At 42.7% G+C, this 25,182-nt stretch overlaps 1 protein-coding gene and 2 non-coding genes across 3 annotated transcripts in view; 2 read left to right on the top strand and 1 right to left on the bottom strand.

Annotated features, from left to right (window-relative positions):
- The window catches only part of TAF12 (TATA-box binding protein associated factor 12), a 32,104-nt gene extending 23,159 nt beyond the window's left edge, over positions 1 to 8,945 (bottom strand). The window contains exon 1 of the mRNA XM_047084923.1: positions 8,844 to 8,945. The gene's annotated coding sequence lies outside the window, so the exon portion shown is untranslated. The remainder of the gene's footprint in view (positions 1 to 8,843) is intronic.
- A 2,596-nt stretch (positions 8,946 to 11,541) lies between these two features.
- Positions 11,542 to 11,648, top strand: LOC124516695 (U6 spliceosomal RNA). Its single transcript, XR_006963105.1, has one exon. It is a non-coding gene; the product is annotated as a U6 spliceosomal RNA (small nuclear RNA).
- Positions 11,649 to 14,099: 2,451 nt separating this feature from the next.
- Positions 14,100 to 14,233, top strand: LOC124516840 (U11 spliceosomal RNA). The gene has a single exon (XR_006963228.1). It is a non-coding gene; the product is annotated as a U11 spliceosomal RNA (small nuclear RNA).
- Positions 14,234 to 25,182: the final 10,949 nt, after the last annotated feature.

Below are 25,182 nucleotides of genomic sequence, written 5' to 3'. Positions count from 1 at the left end.
CAGGTCATGAGCTCCAGGATCACAAGTTCCATCCCCACATTGGGCTCTCTGCTGTCAGCATGGAGCCTGCTTCTGATCCTCTGTCACCCTCTCTCTCTGCCCCTCCCCTGCTTGCACCCGCTCTCTCTTTGAAAAATAAATAAACATTTAAAAATAAATAAATAAAATAAAGATGACCCAAAGCTCAGGAGCCATAAAATACTTGACATGTTCAATTACATAAAAATAAAATGTAATTTTATTTATTTGTCAGACAAATAAAATGTCTGCATGGCAACAAACATAATAAAGGACAAAAAGACAAACTAGCAAAAATATATGCAATATATATATCAAAGACAAAGAACTAATTTCTTTTACATATAAAAAATATTTAGACATCAATAGGCACCCAACCACCCAAAAGAAAAATTGCAAAAAACAAAACAAAACAAAACAAAACCAAAAAAACACAGCACAAGAAATTCAAATAGTTCTTAAAGTAATGAAATTACCTTTATTCTCATTCATAATAAAAACACAGATTAAAACTATATATTCCTCCTCTGGCAATGATGAAAAAGTTTTACATGTACTCTGAAAATTTTATGGATAGTCATTTCGTCTGTTGTTGGAGTGGGGGGAATATAAATTTGTTAGAGGTCTCTATACAGGGCTACTTAGCAGTATCTACCAAAATTAAAAAACATATATTGTTTTGACCCCACAGTTCCATGTTTAGCAATTTATATTACAGTTGAACTTCTATGTAAAAATAATACTGTACATACAAGGAATATCAGCCTAAATGTCCATCAAAAGTGATACAGTTAAATAAATCAGGGTATAACCACAATGAAATACACTGAAAAAGAATAAGACTCATGAAAATATTAAGCTAAATGAAAGAATCCAGAGGTACCTGGCTGGCCCAATTGGAAGAGCTGTAACCCTTTTTTGTTTTGTTTTTGTTTTTGTATTTTTGGAAGGCAGGAGGTTTATTTTACACCAGAGGGGCTCAGAGGAGATCATTCTCCGAGGTCTGAGCTGGAAGAGCTGTAACTCTTAATCTCAGGGTCATGGGTTCGAGCCCCATGTTGGGTGTAGAAATTGCTTAAATAAAACTTCTTAAAAATTAAACAAAATAAATAAAAGAAAGAATCCTGTCACAAAAGACATGTTGTATCATTCCATTTATATGAAATGTCCAGAACAGACACACCTATCAAGACAAGAAAGTGGATTAGTGGTTGCCAGGGCTGAAGCGTAAGGGAGAAGAATAGGGATTGACTGCTAATGGTAAAGGGTTTATTTTAGGAGGGGACAAAATAATCTGAAATTAGATTATGGTGATGGTTGGTTGCATAACCCTGAATGTATAAAAAAGCCATTGAACTGCACATCTGATAATGGTGAATTGTATGATAATGTCAATGACATCTCAATAAAGCTGTTTTTAAAAAATGAAAAAACTCATGAAAGGACCTCTAAAATACACTGTTCAGGGGCGCCTGGGTGGCGCAGTCGGTTAAGCGTCCGACTTCAGCCAGGTCACGATCTCGCGGTCCGTGAGTTCGAGCCCGGCGTCAGGCTCTGGGCGGATGGCTTGGAGCCTGGAGCCTGTTTCCGATTCTGTGTCTCCCTCTCTCTCTGCCCCTCCCCCGTTCATGCTCTGTCTCTCTCTGTCCCAAAAATAAATAAAAACGTTGAAAAAAAAAATTTTTTTTTTAAAAATAAAAAATAAAATACACTGTTCATTGAAAATCCAAGGTACAGAATAGTGAGAATAATTTGTTATCATTTCTTAAAAGACATATAACTGTAAATGCATAAATTATTCCTGGAAAGATAAATAAGAAACTGATAACAGCAGTTATCTTGGTAGGGAAGGGAACGGTAGTATCTGGGTGGCCTATGGGACCAAGGTGGGAGAAGATTTACTTTTCATCATATAGCCTAAATTCTGTACCATGTGTATATGCTACCTATGAAAAAAAAGAATTAAAGTAGTATTTGGTTTGTTTCCTCTGAAAAAATAGGTAGTTCTGACAACTTTTTAAAATATAACAAAAAATACAGCAGTAGCAACAAAAACGAATTTAACCTATATCTCATACCTTATAAAAAAGCAAACTCAAAACTGATCATACACTTAAAATTAAAAATGTAAAACTACAAAACTTTTAGAAGAAAATATATACGGAAAAAAAAATCTTCATAACTTTGGGTCAGGACAGAGTTCTTACATGTAACACCAAAAGCATAATCCACAAAAGAAAGAAATTGACGAGTGCCTGGTGGCTCAGTCGTTTAAGCGTATGACTTCGGCTCAGGTTGTGATCTCATGATTTGTGAGTTCCAGCCCCGCATTGGACTCTGCACTAATAGTGCAGAGCCTGCTTGGGATTCTCTCTCTCCCTCTTTCTCTGCCTCTCCCTACTCTCTCTCTCTCTCTCAAAATAAATAAACTTTGTGAAAAAAAAAAGAAAGAAATTGATAAAGTGAACTTCACCAAAATGTAAACTCCTGCTCCATAAAAGAAAATAAAGACATGTCATACATGAAGAGAAAATATTAAAAATCACATATCTGACAAATAACTTGTATACAGGTTATATAAAGAACTCTCAAAATTCAACAAGAAAAGTAACAATGCAATTAAAAAATGGACAAAAGATCTGAACAGACCCTATGCCTAAGAAGATATGCAGATGACAAACACATGAAAAGATATTCAATATCATTAGTCATCTGGAGAATGCAATGAGGGAAATGAATAACCATTAAATACTATTAGAATAATTTAAAAATTTTAAAAATAGACAAGTGCTGGAGAGGATGTTGAGCAACTGAAATCATCATACATTTCTGTGTGAATGTATAATGGTGCAATCTCTTTAGAAAACAGTTTGCAGTTTCTTATAAAGTGAAGTATATATTTATCATATGACCCAGAAATCCCACTCCTAAGGTATTTACTAAAGAAGTGCAAACTTCTATTCACACAAAAATTGGTGTGTGAATGTTTACAGCAACATTATTAATAACTGTCCAAAACTGGAAAAATAGATTGTCCTTCAACTGGTGAATGGATAAACTATAAATATATATCTATATAATGGAGTACTACTCAGCAATAGTAAGGAAGAACTACGGACACATGCGACAACATGGATAATCAAATGCATATGCTAAGTGAAAGTGGCAAGACAAAAGGCTACTTACTATATGATTCCATTTATATGACACTCTGGAAAAGGCAAAGCTATATGAATGGAGAGAACAGATTAGTGGTTGCCAGTGGCTTGGAGTGGGTTAGGGTTTGACTACAAAGGAGCAGCACGAAGAAAATTCTGGGGATGGTGGAACTTTTAGGGAGCAGTGTTATGGTGCTTACATGAAAGTGTGCATTGTCACAACTCATAGAACTGCACTCCCAAAAGGGTGTGTTTTTTGGTATGTAAATTTAAAAACAAAACATCATAACCATTCTGAAATGGTCAATGACTCCATTTCCAAATCACCTGTTTACTGACAACTTTCATTAAGTCCAATTGTGGATGATACTGACCAAGCACAATGCCATGAAGTGACTGTAAATAACCTAAATTCTGTTATGTAATATACCATGGTTGCCTTTGGGCTACTCAAATTTCTAACTCTCACTTACCTGGAATGCCAAGAAATAGGGAAGTACTACTGTGTAAAAACAGAGACATTAATTGTGGGACAGTTTGAGAGAACAATTGTAACAGTAAACCCTTACTAGCACCTACTATGTGGAAATCACATGCTACAGGATTTACGAAATTATGTCCAGAGAGTCCATGCCCCAGTAATCCACAGTAAAACTTACTTCATAATTTTATCAAAACAAGATTGTGTGGCTGGGAGTTCAATTAAATACCAAGTCTATCCTCCCTCCTCCTCACCAGTTACATTTAAACTATGGGTGACAGGCTGAGGATAACAGCCCTAGCTGCTTTTCCTTTTAACAGCTTGTACCTCAAACAGAAATCCAGTCACAACCCTATCATTGTACTATGAGGTTCTGATTTTTCAGAGGGTTAGGAGATGGGGGGAGGGGGTCACACCTTGTAGTAATTATAAGACCATGGCCTTTTCTAGACATCTGTTTCATTAGCAATTTTTTTTTAAAGTAGGCTTCATGCCCAGCACAGAGTCCAACACGGAGCTTGAACTCATGACCCTGAGATCAAGACCTGAGCTGCGATCAAGTCAGACACTAAAAGACTGCACCACCCAGGCACCCCAACAGATATTTTTTTATATTTTATTTTGGGGGCACCTGGCTGGCTCAGTTAGAAGACCATGAAACTCGATGTTGGGGTTGTGAGTTCGAGCCCCACCTGGAGTGTAGAGATTACTTAAATAAAACTTAAAAAAAAAAAAAAAAGTTTTCACAAGGGGTGCCTGGGTGGCTCAGTCGGTACAGCATCCGACTTTTGATTTCAGCTCAGGTCATGATCTCACGGTTTGTGGGTTCCAGCTCCACGCTGGAATCTGAGCTGACACTGCGGAGCCTACTTGGAATTCGCTCTTTCTCTCCCTGTTCCTCCCCTGTTCTCTCTCTCTCTCCTTCTCTGAAAATAAACTTTATTTTTTTTTAATTTTGTTTAATGTTTATTTATTTTTGAGACAGAGAGAGACAGAGCATGAATGGGGGAGGGGCAGAGAGAGAGGGAGACACAGAATCTGAAGCAGGCTCCAGGCTCTGAGCACAGAGCCCGACACGGGGCTGGAACTCACAGACCGTGAGATCATGACTGAGCCGAAGTCGGAAGCTCAACCGACTGAGCCATCCAGGCGCCCCAGAAAGTAAACTTTAAAAAAAAGTTTTAAAAAATAGTTTAAGTAATCTCTATATCCAACATTGGGGCTCAAACTTACAACCCTGAGATCAAGAGTCGCATGTTCTTTGGACTGAACCAGTCCAAGATATATATACATATATGTATATATATATTTTTTTAAGTGAAGAGAATAGGGGAATAGAAGAACAGATTGTCTTTAAAACCCTTTCACTTCTGAAATGTTTAGGAATTATTTAAACCAAATAGTGGAGTAAAGGGGACTACCAGGCTGATGGCATAAAAGCCCTATCACTGTGGTACAGGACTTAAATGACTGGGTTTTCTATCTGTTTCTTTTCTCATTGGCTTCTAGATGTATCTAAATGAGCTCAAATTTCCCAGCCTTAAAAAAAAAATCCATTAATTGCATTCTGTAAAACTTGAGAGGAACATTTCTTTCCATTAGTTTTTTTGACTAGTTTGATTTTGTTTAGGTGGTCTTGGCTTAACAGAAAGGCAATACAGTACAGTGGTCAAGGGACAGACTCTGGTGGCAATGTCTGGGTTCAAATACCAACTCTGCCACTTATTAATCAGCTTTACGTCCTTGAGCAAGTTATCCCAATCTCTTTATACCTCAGTTTCCTCATGTGAAAAATGCATTCACATTTTATATATCTCATGGGACTGTTGTGACAGTACATTGAATTTATGTATAGAAAGCACTTAGAAGAGTGCCTGGCACATGAAAAGTACAAATAAACATGTTTGCTAATATTATAATATATATGCTCCTCTCTTCTAAATCTTAGTTATAAAAATCAGTGCATTAAAGCTAAAGGTTTTCAACCATTGTAGTATGTGTTGGTGGCATCCTATAACCATTTTTATGACTTCAGATATTAAAAAAAAAAAAAAGTGGGGTGCCTGGGTGATCAGTCAGTTAAGCATCAGACTCTTGATTCTGGCTAGGGTCATGGTCTCAAGGTTTGGGAGTTCCTGCCCCACATTGGGATCTGTGCTGACACTGCAGAGCCTGCTTGGGATGGGATTTTCTCTCAAAATAAATAAATAAGCTTTGAAAAAAAAAACTTAAAAAACAATACAAAAAAAAAAGTGACTGCAAAAAAATGGTCGTGGTAAATGGTCAAAAGGAGGCTGATGAGGGGTCCTATGGCACAGGGAAGGCCCAAGTCAGGAGGGTTGGGTATCATACTACTTCTGCCACAGAGTTATAGGAGCTCCCTTTGACCAAATTTTCTACATCTATAATTAAGAGTGGGATCCGAATTCTTAAGTCCTTACACCTCTAACAATTAACGTAAGATTTTAGATTAAGTCCATATGTACAGATTTCAGTTTGTCTTCTGCCACTGGCACACCTATTTCACAATACAGACTGATAAACACTGGTTGTGTATAGTCTCCAAAGTATTTTGGGGCTTTCCATGAAGACCTTAGATCAAAAGTAATACGTTCCATGTTCAGATCTTCTCTAACACAATGATTTTCTGATCAGGTACTTTGAAACACTATTATGATAATTCAATGCTAGAGCTACATATGAGTGAAATAAGTACCTTTTGCAAATGTAGATGAGAATGTTAACTCAAGAATAAATTGTCATTAATTAAACCAAGTATTTTGAAATGGTGTCATGGGAATGCTTTACTTCATAATTTGGGGTAAGTTTTGATCACTTGTATGTAGTAGAGGCACTTGAAAATAGTATAAGCTAACCCTTTGGGGAAAAAAAACAGTAGTTTTCAACTAAGTTAGCCCAATTTCCCTAATCATCTAGTTCATGTTGCAATTAATTGTAAAGTTAATCCAATTTAAGTCCTTGCTCTTCAAATTGGTCTTTTGTGGCCTCCTAAATTTAAAATTAAATATATCTTTCTCCATTGTAAGGAAAAGTTCTAATCAGGTCCCATTTTTAGATCTTGAATATCTATGCTTATTTAAAAACAAAGAAATTTAGCTCTCAAATACTACACTATATAAGTACCCTAGCAAGTTATAGTACTTGGTATTAATAGAAATCTTAAGGAGGAGGGGGTGTTTTCATTCAATATGTTTTGTTTAACTGTTACTTCTATTTTGTTGATGGGCAAACTGAGATATGGAAAGGAATTCACTTAGAAAAGTAGACAAAATTAGTCAAACACATACAAGGTTTGACTGGGGATGGGCCACTTAGTTCCATGTGTTTTCAGGCAAGGTACTTAACCTCTCTGAACCAATTTCCTTATCTGCACAATGGGACTGACAATATCTAACTTGTGGAGTTGTGAGAATTAAATAATATAACACTTGAAAGTGCTTACGGGGGCGCCTGGGTGGCTCAGTCGGTTAAGCGGCCGACTTCGGCTCAGGTCATGATCTCCCAGTCCGTGAGTTCGAGCCCCGTGTCGGGCTCTGTGCTGACGGCTCAGAGCCTGGAGCCTGATTCAGATTCTGTGTCTCCCTCTCTCTGACCCTCTCCCGTTCATGCTCTGTCTCTCTCTCTCTCTCTCTGTCTCAAAAATAAATAAACGTTAAAAAAAATTAATAAAAAAAAAGTGCTTACGATAGTGCCTGATTAATCTGTGTAGGTTTCAGTAAAAGATATTATTGAAGGGAAGTTACTGGTCCAGGTATCCCTGACATTCTTATCTAAAAGCAGCCATCTCCAATAAATCCTGATACTAAAAATATAGGATATAACTTATTTATCTGCAACTTTCTAAATGGCTTACTATATTGGGGTTGGGGGAGGGGGAGGAGAAGCGTTCCTTTAAAGGTTCCCTAACTGGTGACATTCACTGTATTGATGTCAATACAGCCACAAGCCTTGAAATAAAGTACTAAATTTGTAAAAATTTCCTTCTTGAGTTTGACGTTAAAGCAAAGATTCTAGAAGCGTGTTTTCAAGGATATTATTAGCCAAGATCTCCTATTTGCTAGGCACAGCAGGGTACTATATCAAAATTATGATCGAATCAATCATTGCTTCATGTGATCCTAAGCCTTCTTTGGACCTCAGCCTCTTTACCTATAAAACAGGAGTTTTACAAAGATTATCTTTCTGGGCCATCCTGTCCCCCTATCTCTAACATTCTTTTATTTGAGATGCAGAGATCTGTGCTCAATCAGGGTTCGGTGGAATGGTATTTAAAGCACTTATCAAGTATATAACTGAGTTCAAACGGCTTCAACTTCACATCAGAGCTTTGTAAGAATGAAGCAGAAAACGAAGATGCTTGCATGTGGGCTTTCCTAGATAAAAGTATCTGACACAAGAAAAGCCTGCCAAAAGCCAAGCAGGCAGCGCGAAGGAAGGGTCGTCTTCCCCTGAATACATCCTTTACCACTCTGGATTCAGAGGCTATGAGGAAAAAAATGGATCACTACATCTTTTCCAAACTCTCCCTTTCCTTTGGAGGCTGATCTCCCTGCAGCCATGGCCCCTTATACTCTCCGCTTTGTAGAGCTCGGGTTCTCACAGCCCTGTTCCTTCAGGTACTTCGGAGTCTCCAAGCCCTGATCCCGTCCCCACAGAAGCCCGTCTTCACTGCCCGCTGCCGTTCCTTCCAAACCCAAGTGGTCTCTGAGCGCTCCTGCCCCTCAGGAACCTAAGTCTTCGCTAATCTGTTTCTGAATCCTTAGGAGCCTGGGTCTTGACTGTCCCGCTTCTGTCTCTTAGGAGCCCAAGTCCTCATAGCTCCGCTTTTACCTTTCAGGAGCCCGTGTCTTCACGCCCCTTTCCATTCAGACCCTCTCCTCTTAAGAGTACGGGTCCTCATAATCCTGTTCCCCTCACATCGCTTTCCCTCAGGTGCCGGAGAACTCACATTCGTCCCGGTTCCCTAAGTCCCGTCTATAGCCCGGGTCCCCACAGCCGCGTCTTCTCCGAGCCCGGAGCCCCTTAGTCCCGTCCCAACAGCCTGATTCCTCGCACAACCCGGTATCCTCCACAACATAGTTCTTCAAACACTGACCCACTGTGGGTCTGGGTCCTGACTCCCTCCTCCCGCTCTTCTTCCTCAACTGCCAGGGCCCAAGACTCACAGGCAGCAGCGTCTATCTCCCCATGATATGCGGAGACTGCCCCAGTGAAGCGTTCGTCTCAGCAGCCGGTCCGACTGCTCGGCCCTCCCCGAGTACTTCCGGCACCGCTCCCCGCCTCCAACCCGGAAACGCGCGGCTCTTCCGGCCGGCGGGCGCGCGCCTCGCTTACGCATGCGCAGACTGCTTTCTGACACGTGGTCGCGGTCCTAGGCTGTTTCTCCGCTCCGGCGGTTGGGGTTTATCTTGCTTGTGGTTGGGTAGCAGCGTGGGCGAACTCGTTGCCTTCTACCCCGGCGTTGCGATCCCTGCTCTTTCTGTTTCTTTCAGTCTCCGCGTATCGTATACGCTAGCACAGCCGATAATTGACGCCCTTGGATGTCCTACAGGTCGCCATTTTTAGTTGATTTAGTTGCCTTTATGGTCGTATCTAGACAGCGATACCACTTGGGACCGAAGCACCCCGTGGATAATCCCGTTGAAGTCTAACAAGGGAATTGGCAGCACAAGAGCGTGGAGACGAGAGACGGGTTGTACCTATGGATTGGCAAATAGTATTAATTGAGCGCTTACTGTCATCAAGGAACTTTGCTAAGCCTCTTAACTCCGATACATCATTTAATCTTTTAAAAAATTATTTATTTTGAAATGGGGGAGGGGCAGAGAGGGAGAGAGAGAATCCCAAGCAGACTCCACATGAAGCCTGACGCTGGGCTTGATCCCACCACCCCCAAATCAGGACTTGAACCAATATCAAGACTCAGATGCTCAATCGACTGAGCCACCCAGGTGCCCCTATATCACGTAATCATTTAAAGAAAACCCCTGAGAGGGGCGCCCTAGTGGCCTAGTGAGTTAAGTGTGGGACTCTTGATCTCTGGTTTTGATCTCGGTTTGGTGAGTTACAGACCCCACGTGGGGCTCCTCGCTACTGATAACATGGAGCCTGCTTGGGATTGTCTCTCCCTCTCTCCGCCCCTTTCTTGCTCTCTCTCCCTCTCTCTCTCAAAAACAAACAAACAAACAAACTTTAAAATAAAATCCCTGAGAGATTAAGGTTCTAATAAGTGCAGTCTCAACTTGAACTCTCACTTAAAGCCTAATCCTGTCCTGTGTGTAACTATTAAACTGATGGCTTTAGTTTTTACATCACTTTGGGATAACATTTTTTACCTTATGCCAGGTGCTAGGCATGTAAGACCCAGTCCAACCAATGTGATGTTCACACTAAAATGAAGAACCTGCAGACACAAACGAATATACAAAGAGCCATGACAGCCCAAAGTGAGCCATAGTAACTGCCTGCAGAAATCAGGAAGAGGTTTCCCCCCACCTATATTTTAAGTTTGTTTTTTATTAATCTCTACATCCAGCACGGGGCTCAAACTCAACCCCTAGATCGAGAGTCACAGGCTCTTTGAGCCAGCCAGGTGCCCTCCTTATCTTTACATCTTCTCATCCTTGGCCCACCAAACTCCCAATCACCTGCATTGCCACCAGATGCAAATTCTTAGATTCAAGGCCCCTTCACCATTAGGCTTCAAATGGCCTTCCTTAGCCTAATTTCCCTGCTACAGCTCTCTTCATTCTCCTAAGGATCTGGCACACTTTTTCCCTCCCACTCCATCTTTTTAAGACCAGTTTAAATGTACATTCACTCATTCAGCAAGCAGCGCTCGTTGTGTGCCAAGCTTTTTGCTAGGTCCTGGGTATATATGCTAGTAGATACGACAGATAATAAATATCCTTGTTCTGAGAGTTTACAATCTGGAGTGGGAAACAGACCAGTACAGAAAGTACACAAAAGTGTAAGAGAGAATACCAGATTTAACTAGCTGGGTGATCTAAAGCCCTGAGCTAAGGAAGCTTATTCAAGGACCAAGATGACCAAGGTGGCTGGAATTTAATAAGTGATAGAGTGGCGGGTAGAGTTGGGAGAGGCAAGCAGGGCTCAGCTCAGGCAGGACTTTGTAGGCTATGGTGAGGACATGAGGTTTTATTTATTGTGCAATGGGAAGCCATTGGAGTGTTGAAAGGGGGAGTGAAATAGTGATTTAATTTTTTAAATGTTTGTTTATTTTGGAGGCGCCTGGGTGGCTCAGTCACTTGAGCATCCAACTTCGGCTCAGGTCATGATGTCACGGTCCGTGGGTTCGAGCCCGGCATCGGGCTCCGTGCTGACAGCTCAGAGCCTGGAGCCTGCTTTGGATTCTGTGTCTCCCTCTCTCTCTGTACCTCCTCCGCTCACACTTTGTCTCTCTCTCTGTCTCTCAAAAATAAATAAACATTAAAAAATTTAAAAATTAAAAAATGAATGTTTATTTTTGAGAGGTGGGGGTTAGGGGCAGAGAGAGGGATACAGAAAATCTGAAGCGGGCCCTCGCTGTCAGTGCAAAGCCAGGTTTAGGGCTCGAACCCACAAACTGTGAGATAATGACCTGAGCTGAAGTCGGACGCTCAACTGACTGAGCCACCCAGGTGCCCCAAATAATGATTTATTTTTAAGAGAGGACTAGCAGATTGATTATAGGAGAAGCCCCCAACAAACACAACTGACAGTGCCCGTATCTAGGCTTCGACGAGTTTGCACTACAGGTCTGCTTCCTATTATTCTGTAGGAACTTTTTATGTGACTTCCTTCTCTTGCAGCTTCTAAATTGTAGAGGTCAGGTACCTCTATATATTATTAAAATATATTAAGGTGCTCACTTCAGCAGCACATATACTAAAATTGGAACGACACAGAGAAGATTAGCATGTCCTCTGCACAAGGATGATACGCAAATTTGTGAAGCATTGCATATTTTTCACTGAATTTGATCACTGAATTCTGCTTCTGAAACCAATATTGCACTGCATATTAACTTACTAAAATTTAAATTAAAAATAAAATATTTTAAGGAGAGTAAAATGCCTGACAGTCTACATTTTTGTTTTAAAATGTAGGGGAGCCTGGGTGGCTCAGTCAGTTAAGTATTGGACTCTTGATTTCGGCTCAGGTCATGCCCCCAGGGTCGTGAGATTGAGCCCCTACTGGAGATTCTGATTCTCTTTCTGTCTCTCTCTCTCTTTCCCTCCCCCCACCCCACTCGAGCATTCACACACTCTCTCTAAAAAAAAAGTTAAAAATTAAAAAAAAAAAATCTGTGTAGGGGCGCCTGGGTGGCTCAGTCAGTTGAGTATCCAACTTTGGCTCAGGTCGTGATCTCACATCTTGTGAGTTCGAGCCCCACATCGGGCTCTGTGCTGACAGCTCGGAGCCTGGAGCCTGCTTCGGATTCTGTGTCCCTCTCTCACTCTGCCCCTTTCTCACTCATGCTCTGTCTCTCTCTCAAGAATAAATAAAACACTAAAAAAAAAAAATCTATGTGTATGTACATAGGAAACAGTCTGGCAAGAGAAACACTAAACTGTTCATAGTAGTTTGGGGAAAACATTCTCACATTTCAGTACTGTTTCAGCATTTTTACAATTAGCACATACTGTTTTTATATTAAAACTGATGTGTGATTGATTCCATTTTTATGCCATTCTGGAAAAGGCAAAACTACAGGACCAGAGAAGAGCACTACTTACCAGGATTGGAATTACGGGAAGGTGACTACAAAAGGAGACAAAGGAGCTTTTGGGGGTGATAGAAATGTTTGATATTTGGTTGACCTTGGTACCAGATACACGTCTATATGAGTTTGTTAAACTATATGATAAAAAAGGTATATTTATATATAAATTACATGTCAACAAACCTGACTTTAGAAAATGAAATATAGGGAGGAAATATAGAAAGCAAGGACAATTTTTTTTTTTAACGTTTATTTTTGAGACAGAGAGAGACAGAGCATGAACGGGGGAGGGTCAGAGAGAGAGGGAGACACTGAATCTGAAACAGGCTCCAGGATCTGAGCTGTTAGCACAGAGCCCGATGCGGGGCTCGAACTCACGAGCCTTGAGATCACGACCCGAGTCAAAGTTGGGCGCTCAACCGCCTGAGCCACCCAGGTGCCCCAAGGACAATTTTTTAAATAATTTATTTATTTTGAGAGAGAGACAGAGACAGAACACGAGGTGGTGGTGGGGCACAGAGAGAAGGAGAGAGAATCCCAAGTAGGTTCCACGTTGTCAGCACAGAGCTGAGATTCTATCCCATGAACCATGAGACCATAACCTGAGCTGGAACCAAGAGTCAGATGTTTGACTGAGCCACCTAGGTGCCCTCAAAAGCAAGAACAATTTTAAAAATAATTTCAATTATACAAGTAATAAAATAACTCATTATGCTTTTTAAAATAATTAGAATATTATTACAGGTAAATCTAAAGTCTTGTGTGTCATGAGTCTCATCCTTCCCTCCTTCCAAGAGGTAATCACTGATGTATGTTCTTGCAAATCTTTTTTAGAAAGTTAATAAAGTATGTGGCGTCAGAAAATATATAGCACTGGGTTTTTATGTGCACACGTGTAGGCTCTTTGTTACACTGATCATTTAATGTGGTACCCTATTCAACACCTTCACTCATTTTTTTTATATCTGTTGATAAAGATCTACTTCAATCAATCCAAATGTAGTATTGATTTTTTTTCCCCCTTCACGTTAATGGTCGTCATGCTGTACCTTATTCTGCAACTCTTGTCGCTCAATGCTTTTTGGTGTCTAATTCACTCCTGGCAGCGCAGCAGATGGCGTTCCACTTTATGAACACACAACGCTCTGCTAATCCGTTAGCAGAAGAGGAGGTTCTTCTCAATTTTTCTCTTAATGGGAAGCTCTGCCTCCAGTGCTCGCCTGGTGGGGCCCCATCCGGGTCGATGGCTAGGGGTGGCACAAGTTTGTGCGTTTTCAAGTTTAATAGGGTGGGATTCGTGTCTTCCGCAGACAGGTACCCAGAGCCGCCCAGAAGCGGATCTCCCGCGCAGCATACAACAGGTGCCACCCATGCCTACTGCAGCTGGCGACAGCTTCTCCCGCCCTCTCCTACAAACGCTCTTCCCTGCCACTCCCTCTGCGCCTGCCGGCCCCTTCCCAGCAAGCACCGCTCATATTTGCATATCAATTTACCTCCTTGCCTTTACTACTATATAAAAACCAAAAGGACAAATCATAAGTCTTTTTGTGAAGATTGCCCCCCGGGCCAGAATGTCTTGCAGTTCCTCCCCTTACCCAGAGAAACAAGAAATAGGAAATTACTTCAGCTTTGTTTTCACCTTTAGCAAAAGAGGGATTCGCCAACGCTGCCACCCTGCCTTAGTTCCGGTTAAGGCAAAAAGGGCTTCTGTCGTGAGTGGCACACGTAGGGCAGCTCCATTGCTCTTCGTGCGGAATCGACATCAAGAGATTTCGGAAGCATAATTTTTTGGCACCTGGGCAGCTGGTGATCGTTGGTCCCGGCGCCCCTGTTTGAAGTAGTGCGTTAAAAAAGAATTTCAAACCCCGTTTTGCTTGTATGGCAATGTCGTAATTACAAGCACTGTTTATTGTCCCTTTTTTGGGGGTTAGATGCAAGTATGTGAAATGGTAGCCGGAACAAAATCTCTACGCAGGTCTTTTTCTAGGAAGTCAGTCAGTTACTGAAAAACGTCAAGGAGTTGTGATCGCCAGAGCGTATTCACAGCAGCGTTGGTTGTGGAAAAGTTGCTCAGGTGATTGCTGACGTAGGAAGAGCGGCTGTTTTCCGTATCACAGGTTAAGGAATTGAGGTTTAAACCAAACAAGTTACAAGTTTACTTAAGAGTACTCTGAATTACTCAGTGAGAATATCGGGCTTCCACCTAGGTACCTGTCTACAGGGGTGATTGAATCATCACACATAACTGATTTTGTAAAATAATGTTCCCCCTTAACCAGGACTATATGATATGTATGCATATAGCTATGCCTTTCTAAAGCTGAGTTAGGACTGCTGGGTGGCTCAGTCGGTTAAGCGTCCGGACTTCGGCTCAGGTCATGATCTTGCAGTACGTTTAGGCCCCGTGTCAGGTTCTGTGCTGACAGCTTAGAGCGTGGAGCCTGCTTTGATTCTGTGTCTCCCTCTCTCTCTGCCCCTCCCCTGTTCACACTCTCTCTGTCTCTGTCTCTCAGAAATAAATAAACATTTACAAAAAAATGCAGTATATGATACATCTAATACAAAAGACATGTTAGTCAACTGTTTTTATAGTAAAGCTTCTAGTCAACAGAAGGCAATTTGGGGGGAGTCAAAAGTTATACTGGGTGAGGAGTTATACTATTTTTTTTTTTTTTTTTTACAGTGGGTAAATGGTGGGAGGGTGGCACCCTTAAGCTCTGCAATGTTCAAGGTCAACTGTAGTAGTGATAGATCCAGTGCCTGACTTGACAAGGCTTAGTGAGGGGAGAGAATAGCAAACTGAGTACTACTGTGCTGAATTTGGCTGGGAGGAGGAGATCTGGGAAAGCTTTCCTGAAGCAAAGACTTTGTAACTGAAACCTGAAGAAGCAATAGAAGACCCCCACACAAAATTGTGGGGGGGGGGGGGAAGGACTGTTTAGGCAGAGGCAAAGTCTTGAGGGTGGAGCCAATGTGCCGCAGACAGACCAAGAGCTGAAAGACCAGAAAGGCCAGTATGAAACCAGCCGGGTGGCAGCCTGAAGAGGCCACTGACTTCTGGTCTCACAGGCCTTGGATGTTCCTTTGCAGTACTTTTTTTTTTTTTTTTTATAAAGCATAAGGGATGAAGAGTTATCTCCACCATGTATCAGCACACTTTTTCTGTAAAGAGGCCAGATGGTGTATATTTTAGGGTTTGTGGTCATATGGTATCTACTAGCCACTCAACTCTGCTGTTGCAAAACAGTAAGAGACAATATACAAACAAGGGAGTGTAGCTGTGTTCCAATAAAGTTTTACCTACAGACACTGAAATTGGAATTTCATATAATTTTCACGTCATGAAATAGTATTATTTTGATTTATTTTTAAAATCCTGCGAGCCATTTAAAAATGTGAAAACCAGGGGTGCCTGGGTGGCTCAGTCGGTTGATCATCCGACCTCGGCTCAGGTCATGATCTCATGGTTCATGAGTTCGAACCCCGCATCGGGCTCTGTGCTGACAGTTCAGAGCCTGGAACCTGCTTTGGATTCTCTCTCTCTGCCCCTCCCCTGCTTGTGCTCTGTCTCTCAAAAATAAATAAACGTTAAAAAAAAATGATTTAAAAAAATGTGAAAACCAGGGGTGCCTGGGTGGCTCAATTGGTTAAGCGTCTGACTTCTGCTCAGGTCATGATCTCAATGGTTGGTGAGTTTGAGCCCCGAATCGGGCTCGCTGCTGTCAGCACAGAGTCTGCTTCGGCTCCTCTCTCCCCTCTTTCTATGTTCCTCACCTGTATACGTTCTCTCAAAAACAAATAAACATTTAAAAAATAAATAGTGTGAAAACCATTCTTTTTTTCTTTAATGTTTATTTTTGAGAGAGAGAGAGGCAGAGTGTGAGTAGGGGAGGGGCAGAGAGAGAGGGAGACACAGAATCCAAAGCAGGTTCCAGGCTCCAAGCTGTCAGCACAGAGCCAGACCTAGGGCTCAAACTCACGAACTGACCCGGGAGATCATAACCTGAGCCGAAGCTGGACGGCTTAACCAGCTGAGCCACCCAGGCATCTCATGTGAAAACCATTCTTTGAGCTGTAGTTCACTGGCCCCTGGCCTACATATTCAAGAGCAGTAAGAACTCAAACCGACTAAGGGATAGCCACAAACTGAATACCATTTACTCATTAAAATGTTGCATAGAGGGGCACCTGACTAGCTTGTCAACAGAGCATGTGACCCTTGATCTTGGGGTCACAAGTTCAAGCCCCATGTTGGGCGTGGAGCTTACTTAAAAAACAATGAATAATAATAAAAATAAAATGTTGCATAGGAATATTTATGATAATGGTTCACCTCTATGGTGTGCTTATCGAGTGCCAGTCCCTATATTAAGCACTTAGCGTGCATTAGCTCCTATTACTCATCATAGAAGCCAATGATGTAGGTAGTATTATTTTGCTCACTTTACAGATCAGAAAACAGAAACTCCGAGAGTCCCAGATCACATAGCGAGAAAATAGCAGAGTCAAAAGGTGAGCCCAGGTCTTCTGACAGGAATCAGGTCTCTGACTGCCCAGAATGCCCCAGGAGAAAGTCAACTATAGTGGAATCTGTTAGGAAAGACTTATTGGGAAAGTGAAGCTTTTTCATTTTGCTCATCCATATTTCCCTCTTTTCTTTTCTTTTTTTTTTAGTTTTATTTATTTAAATAATCTCTACACCCAATGTGGGGCTCAAACTCATAACCCCAATATCAAGAGTAACACACTCTTCTGACTGGGCCAGCCAGGCACCCCCATTTTTTCCCTATTTTCTATGAAAATATGGGATATATGAAAAAGTTAGATAATGGAGACACATAGTCACTGGAATACAAATGATGACAAAATCAGTCCCAGAAGACCACATTTTATATGATTCCTTTTACGTAAAATGTCCAGACAAGGCAAATCTATAGAGACAGAAAGCAGAAGAAAGCAGGTTAGTGGCTGCCTGGAGCTGGAGGTGGGAGCACCTTTATTTATTTACATTTGCAATATGAAATAGAAGCTGGGTGCCAACACACACACTCACACCAGCCTGGGGAGGGGGAGCTGGGACAAGGTCACTTGGCAGCTGGGCTGGACCCCAAACCCTTGGGCATAGGAAGGGGACCCCAGCCAGACCCTGCCATTCCCCCACCTTGGGGTCTGTGGGAGGTACAGGAGGGTCTCAGTGAGTGCATCAGGGCCCCAAGTGAATGTCACCAGAGAGACCCCCTGGGACAGGGACTGCCAGTTCCCACAGAGCCAGCAGGACCAGATAGAGGGTCCTCTGGCTCCCAGCCTAGGTCAAAGTGCAGGGTCCAGGGCAAGAGTCTGGACAAAGGCATGGCCCCCACTTGGGCCCTCCCCCAAAGTGGACCTGAGCTCAGTGTGGGTGTGGGCATTTACACCGGTGGCTGGGCCATGGTGGGTGGGGAGCGTGGGCATGCCCTACAAATGGGCATGAGAGATCTTTTGGGAGTGAAGGAAATGTCCTAAAAATACATTATGGTCACAGTCGTACACTTCTATAAATTTATTAAAAATCATTGAGTTGTACGTTTAAAATGGGTAAGTTTTGTGGTATGTAAATTATACTTGAATAAGGATGTTAAAAACAAAATTCAAGGGCTAAAAGGAGAATATACACAGCTAGGAGCCTGAGCTGTAATCAGTTTATGGAATAAGTTCTCTAATTTAAAAACTTGACCTTAGTGGATTTCCTGCATGCTGAGTTTCTGTGTGTTAGCTGATTATGTCACTACCCCCCTCATTTAAGACCCTTCCGTGGCGCCTAACTAGTTTGGTTTAACATCCTGTAAGTCTCTGTGACTCACCATCCTCTTCGTTCTCAGGGCTCCAGCCACACTAGTCTTCTCTGTGTATCTCTGAGGCCACTACTCTCTCCTCGCCTCAGGGCCTCCAGAAAGTTCTTCCTTCTAGCTGGAAATGTTCTTTCTCAACAGGTTCTCCCCCTTTCCCATCATGGCTACTTCTTCATTCTTTACATCTCATCTCTAATGTTACTTCCTCAGGGAGGCCTTCCTTGACCTCCCCACCCCTCACTAGGTTAGCTCCCTCACACTCTGTTACACTCTTTCATGGCACCATCTACGTTGCAGCAGAACATCATCATAGTTGTTATTAATGCATTTACACTTGATGTAAAGTTAGTTGCTCAATATTTATATTCCCCAGCCAGAATGTCACCTGGGTGAGGGCATGGAACCTGTGTCTTATATATCACTTGCATCCTTGGGTGTCTGATGTAGTACCTGGCACTTAGTAGGCATTCAATACATTTGTAGAGCTCTTCGTATGTCATGAAGTACTTATGTACATACATTTGCTATTTTTTTTTATTTAAAAAAATTTTTTTAACGTTTATTCATTTTTGACACAGAGAGAGACAGAGCATGAATGGGGGAAGGTCAGAGAGAGAGGGAGACACAGAATCTGAAACAGGCTCCAGGCCCTGAGCTGTCAGCACAGAGCCCGATGCGGGGCTCGAACTCACGGACCGCGAGATCATGACCTGAGCCGGAGTCGGACGCCCAACCGACTGAGCCACCCAGGCGCCCCATTGCTGCTATTTATTAAGCACCTGCTATGTCCAAGCATATGGGTGTAGCAAGACAGTGTGCTCCTGTCCATTCTCAGAAGTAGGACAACAGTCTTCCCATTTATAGGTAGTCTAAGTTTACACAACTTGTAAGGAAGTTGCCTTCTGTAACTAAAATGGAACTCCTACTCGGGTCATAGACTCCCAACAGGATGGGTTTACTCCAGGGGGTGGGGGGGGCAGGGGAGGTAGTTCAGGGAAATTGATTTCGAGGGGCCATGAAGCTTTGGCATTTTAAGGGTGGAGGGGAAGAGAGTGTCAATTTGTCAGAAGATAAGAGGAAGTTTCTAACCTTCAGGTAGGCAGATAGAAGTATGGCTCCTCTCTCAAAACTGACCAAATCTGGGGGCGCCTGGCTGGCTCAGTTGGTAGAGCATGCCACTCTTGATCTCAGGGTCATGAGTTTAAGTCTCATGTTGGGCACAGAGCTTACTTAAAAAAACAAAACCAAAAACAGCCAAAAAGGTCCCTGAGCTCCCCTAGGTTGGGATAAGTGACCACTGAAAAGAAACGATGGTCACATAAAAATTGTGTTTCTATACACTACTAATCCAAAAAGGAAATTAAGAAAACAATTCAATTTATAATAACATCAAAAAATAAAATACTTAGGAATAACATTAACCAAGGAGGTAAAACTAAACCAAGGATGAGTGTAACTTGTACACTGAAAACTACAAAACACTGCTGACAGAAATTAAAGAAGACATAAATAAATGGAAACACATCCCATGTTCATGGGCTGGAAGACTTAATATTATTGTTGAGATGTCAATACTAGCCAAACCGATCTGTGGATTCAATACAATCCCTATAAAAATCCTAACACGTTTTTTGCAGAAATAGAAAACCCATCCTAAAATTCAGATGGAATCTCGAGACCCCTAATAGCCAAAATGTTTTTGTATTTTGTATCTTTTACAAAATACTGTTTGTAAAAGAACAAAGTTGGAAGAATACACTTCCTGATTTCAAAACTTCCTACAAAGCTATAGTAAGTAAAACAGTGTGGTATTGCTATAAAGACAGACATATAGTCCAGTGGAAAAGAATAGAGAATCCTTGTATCAAATCCTGGTATTAAACAATTAAAAACATTTTTTTAATGTTTATTTTAGTTTTGAGAGAGAGAGACAGAGCATGAGCAGGGGAGGGGCAGAGAGACAGAGACACAGAATCGGAAGCAGGCTCCAGGCTCTGAGCTGTCAGTACAGAGCCCAACGTGGGGCTCAAACTCACAGACCATGAGATCATGACCTGGCTGATGTCAGATGCTTAACCAACTGAGCCACCCAGGTGCCCCTGAAAGCAGAGTTTCGAAGATAATTTTGTGCATCCATATTCATAGCAGCATTATTCACAATAGCCAAAAAGTAGAAACAATCCAAATGCCTATCAGAGGATAAAGGGAAGAACAAAATGAATAAATATCCATGTCATGGAACATTACTTGGCCATTAAAAAGAATGAAGTACTGATACATGTTAGAACGTGGATGAACCTTGAGGACATTCTGCTAAGGGAAACAAGGCAGACTCACAAGGACAAATACCATGTGTTGATACCTAGAATGGTCAGATTCATAAAATAGGAGAGTGGTTACTAGGCACTGAAGGGGGGTGGTATGGGAAGTTACTGTGTAGTGGGCATTGAGTTCCAGCTGAGGATGATGACAAAGTTCTGGAGATGGACAGTGGTGATGGTTGCACGACCATGTCAACGTGATTAGTGCCATTCAAGTGCACACTGAAAGTGGTTAAAATGCTACATTTTTCTGTTATATCTATTTTGCCACAATTTATTTTTTAATGTAAATTTAATTTAATTATTATTATTATCTTAAATATTTTATTTTTAAGTAATCTCCACACCCAATGTCGGGCTTGAACTTACAACCCCGAGACCAAGAATCATGTGCTTTACCAACTGAGCTAGCCAGGCGCCCCTACCATAATGTTAAAAATTAAAAATTAAAAAATTAAGATTATAAAATTTTAAAGAAAAGAGAAGATGGTGAAGAGCAAGGTTTTGGGTGTGCCTAAGATATCTCCAGCACTGGGACTGGAAGCTGGTCATCAGCTCAGGGAGGTTGCCCTAAGTCGGCAAAACTGTGTGTATGCCAAGTGCCTGGTATGCAGCACGTGCTCATAAGCGTAGCTACTAATGGTCCCCATCACAAATGAGAAGACTGAGGCCCAGAGAGGTCCTGTAGCCAATGGAGGCAGCTGACAGGACTCTGAGTTCTGTAAGGCAGGGAGGTGGTGCCAGTTGGAATATTAATAGTAATACTAGCTGGTATTTCTTGAGTACTTACTACATTCCAGACGTTATTCTTAGTCTTTTTGTGAGTATGGATTCTTCATTTACTCTTCACAACTCCTCTGTGAGTGAGGTCCCATTACTATCTCCCTTTTTCAGATGAAGAATCTGACGCTGAGACAGAGACCGATCCAAGTTCACAGAGCCAGCATACCTTGAATCTTGTCCACTCTGACTCCAAAAACAGAAATCCAGCCTTTTGGTTTGGTACTGGTGGTGGACAGTGGCTGAAGGGGTTTCTGGGGTGGGGGAGTAGGTGACTCACTTGACCAAATCTAGTTTCAACCCAGATTTTTTTTTCTGGTTTCTTTTTCTTTCTTTTTTGCACCCACTGGCAGGACTTCCTCCTTTTCTCTCTTTGCCTCTTTTTCTGATTCACTCCCCATCTGTTAGTGGGTTCTGGCTTCTGCAAATGTGATGCAGAAGATAGGGTAAGCTGTGGGGGAGGGGAGGTAGATACAAAAGGGTAGGCAGTCCTTAATAAACAAATATTAAAAAAAATTTTTTTTAATGTTTATTTATTTTTGAGAGAGAGGAGAGAGAAACAGGCAGACAGACACAGATGCATGCTCCAGGATCTGAGCTGTCAGCACAGATGTGGGGCTCGAACTCACAAACCTCTAGATCATGACCTGAGCCAAAGTTGGATGCTTAACCGACTGAGTCACCCAGGGGCCCCAACAAGTATGTTTTGAGAGCTATCTGGTATCAGGCAATGTTCTAGAGGCTGAATAAAACAGACTTTGTCTCCGCCTTCAAGGAGATTCCATTACAGGGTTTATATGCATGTGAGTGACAGGTTAGGGCTAGAGAGGGGGATAGGGTAGAAAAGGAAGTGAGAGAGGGGAAGGAGAGTGGATACAGACAAGGAAGATGTGCCTGGTGTCAGTAAGGGCTATAAAGGGGATGTGAGAGAGAGTGACTGGGGAGCAGACAGAACTGGAGACAGTGAGGACAGGGCAGGCCTGGCTCAGCTGAGAGGAGACCTGGAGCACAGAAAGGAGCCAGCTGAAGATGTGGGAGAAGAGCATTATAGGATTCTGTGGGGAAACAGCACGGGCAAAGGTTATGAAACCCATGTGTCAGAGGCACTTGAGGAAGGCCAATGAAGCTGGAGCAGGGTGACAGAGAGAAAAGGAGTCAAGCGGAGATCCCAGAGCCAGTTCATGAATGGTCTTGTAGACCATGATGAGGAGTTCAAGGTTAATTCTAAGGGGAAGAGAGGCCATTGGAGTAGTAAACAGTGAAGGCTGGGAGGCAGCATGGCAGGAAGTGGGGAGACCAATCAGGAGGTTCTGGCTGTAAGGCAGCAGAGGCAGATGATGGTGGTGTGGACCAGGTGGGGTTCAGAGAGGAGGCGGTATCAGAGGGGTCTCTGGGAGGCGACTGAGTGATGGAAGTATCATTCTCTGAGGTGGAGGAGGTAAGAGGTGGGGGAAGGGAAGATCTAAGGTGAGACAGGGTAGAAATGAGTCAGGGTGGACATGCTGACTTTGCAGTCAGGCAGCTGGAGGCACTGTTCCAGGCTGGAAGCGGATGCCTGGGAGGCGAGACCAGACACTGCTACCTGGGACCCACAGGCCACACCTCTTTACAGATGGACAATGTAGAGCCCAGAAGAGGTCTGACATTTGGTTTTGTTTTCATTTTTTTTTTGAAATTGGTTATTGACACTTACACATCCAGAGACATCAAATAAAACTTAGGATTTCTACCTCCTCTTCCAAATTGGGCAAGCCACACTGGGCCCACATTCTGGTTCCACGGCAGACTGGTAGAGGAGCTACTGCCCCTCCAGATCGGGCACAAACTCTCCAGCTGGTCCAACCCCAGCAGGCCTGCTCAACGTCTGGTCCTGGTGGCACTGATTTCAACCTCTGGTATGGGTAGGAGGTGACACCAGAGAAGGGGAAAAAGTTGTCCTGGCACAAAGCCTGGACTTTGGATGGATTCATTGGAAGTGGCAGCCTTCCTGTGTCTCAGCCTCGCAATGCCACCTAATTTCACTGAGCCTGTCTTGCCTCTTCCGAAACATGGGGCTAACACTCGCTAGCTAGAATTTCATCTCTGGGAAAGCTCCTAGCACATTGGCAGACACAGAGAAGGGGCTCAAGCAGTGTTTGCTCCTTTCAATCTGATGAGCAACTAGTCTCAGGAAATCAGAATGGCTGGGTCATAGCATAGGCTGAGGTAAAAAGTCCAGATTCTGGAGATGCTGAGTGGCTCAGTCCATTAAGCGTCTGACTTTTGATTTCAGCTCAGATATGATCTTGCAGTTGGTGGGTTCCAGACCCATGCTGGGCTCTGTGCTGACAGCGTGGAGTCTGCTTAGGATTCTCTCTCTCTCTCTGTCCTCCCCCAGCTCTCTCTCGAAAATAAATAAATAAACATTAACGAAAAACAAAAGTCCAGATTCTGGCTCTACCACTTACCAACTATGCAACCTTAGTTGTCCTATTTGTAAGATGGGGACACTACTCTTACCTACCTTCTGGGAATTAAATAAGTTAATACAAAGTGTTTAATTTTTTTTTTCAACGTTTATTTATTTTTGGGACAGAGAGAGACAGAGCATGAACGGGGGAGGGGCAGAGAGAGAGGGAGACACAGAATCGGAAACAGGCTCCAGGCTCTGAGCCATCAGCCCAGAGCCTGACGCGGGGCTCGAACTCACGGACCGCGAGATCGTGACCTGGCTGAAGTCGGACGCTTAACCGACTGCGCCACCCAGGCGCCCCAATACAAAGTGTTTAAAATGGCATGGCACTCAGCAAGGATTAGATTGGTTCTTACACCTGGATGGCCATTAGAGTCTTCTAGGGACATTTAAAAAAAAATATTTGGGGCACCTGGGTGGCTCAGTAGGTTGAGCGTCTGTCCGACTTTGGCTCAGGTCATGACTTCACGGTTCATGGGTTCAAGCCGCACGTTGGGCTCTGTGATGACGGCTCGGAGCCTGGAGCCTGCTTGGGATTCTGTGCCTCCCTCTCCCTCTCTGCCCCTCCCCAGCTCGTGCTCTCTCTTTCTCTCAAAAATAATAAACTCAAAAAACTTTTTTAAATAAAAAATATTCATATCTGGCCTCTATCCTCGGAGATCTCATCTGAATTCATGTGGGGTGGGGCCCTGGTATGGGTATTTTATAAAATCTCCACAAGTGATTCTATGTGCAGCCAAGAATAGGAGCTCTACAGTAGAGAGATAATTAAGAGCATGGGCTCTGCAGCACAATTGCCTATGTTCAAATCCAACCAAGCCATTAAATAGATGTATAAATGTGGGCAAGTTCTTAACCTCTCATGTTAAACTGGGTTAATAAAAGGACCTGGGAGGTTGTATAGACCTTAAGTGCTTAGAGCAGTGTGTGGCAGCTAGCAAGCCCTTGGCAGGCCTGGACATCAGCACTCCTCAGTTGCCCTGCTATTTCCAAAATGACTGCAAACACCGCAGGCCTATGTCCAGCTGACACTCATGGTCTCCCCTCCTGGGCCTGGATACCTTGAACATCCCTCTCCTAACCCTGTTAGCTGCCCCTCCCCCTGCCAAATTATTTTTATTTTTGTCCCTTCTATTGTTCAGTCTTTTTTATTCCCCCCCAAATTAACAGAATTATCCCCCAAACAAAATTGTCTGCTGAAAAATCAGAGCGACCCCCCAAGGATGCTAGAGGGGAGGGCAGAGCTGAGTGGCCATTCAAGTGTCTCATATTAAAGAATAAGAAGAAGGAGAAGAAAAACCGCCATCAATGTTTAGGAAACAATGTTTAGTGGGGGACAAAAGCACAACACAGAACTGTACATTGAAGATAATTCATCCAGGTAAAGAAAAAAAATAC

The sequence above is a fragment of the Lynx rufus genome, unplaced genomic scaffold (genome assembly GCF_022079265.1).
Source record: "Lynx rufus isolate CCGP_SWC_20201006 ecotype Redwood Valley unplaced genomic scaffold, mLynRuf1.p SCAF_2, whole genome shotgun sequence".
Lineage (NCBI taxonomy): Eukaryota > Metazoa > Chordata > Mammalia > Carnivora > Felidae > Lynx > Lynx rufus.
Note: the sequence above shows the minus strand (reverse complement) of the source record. Positions and strands in the feature narration are given on the sequence as shown.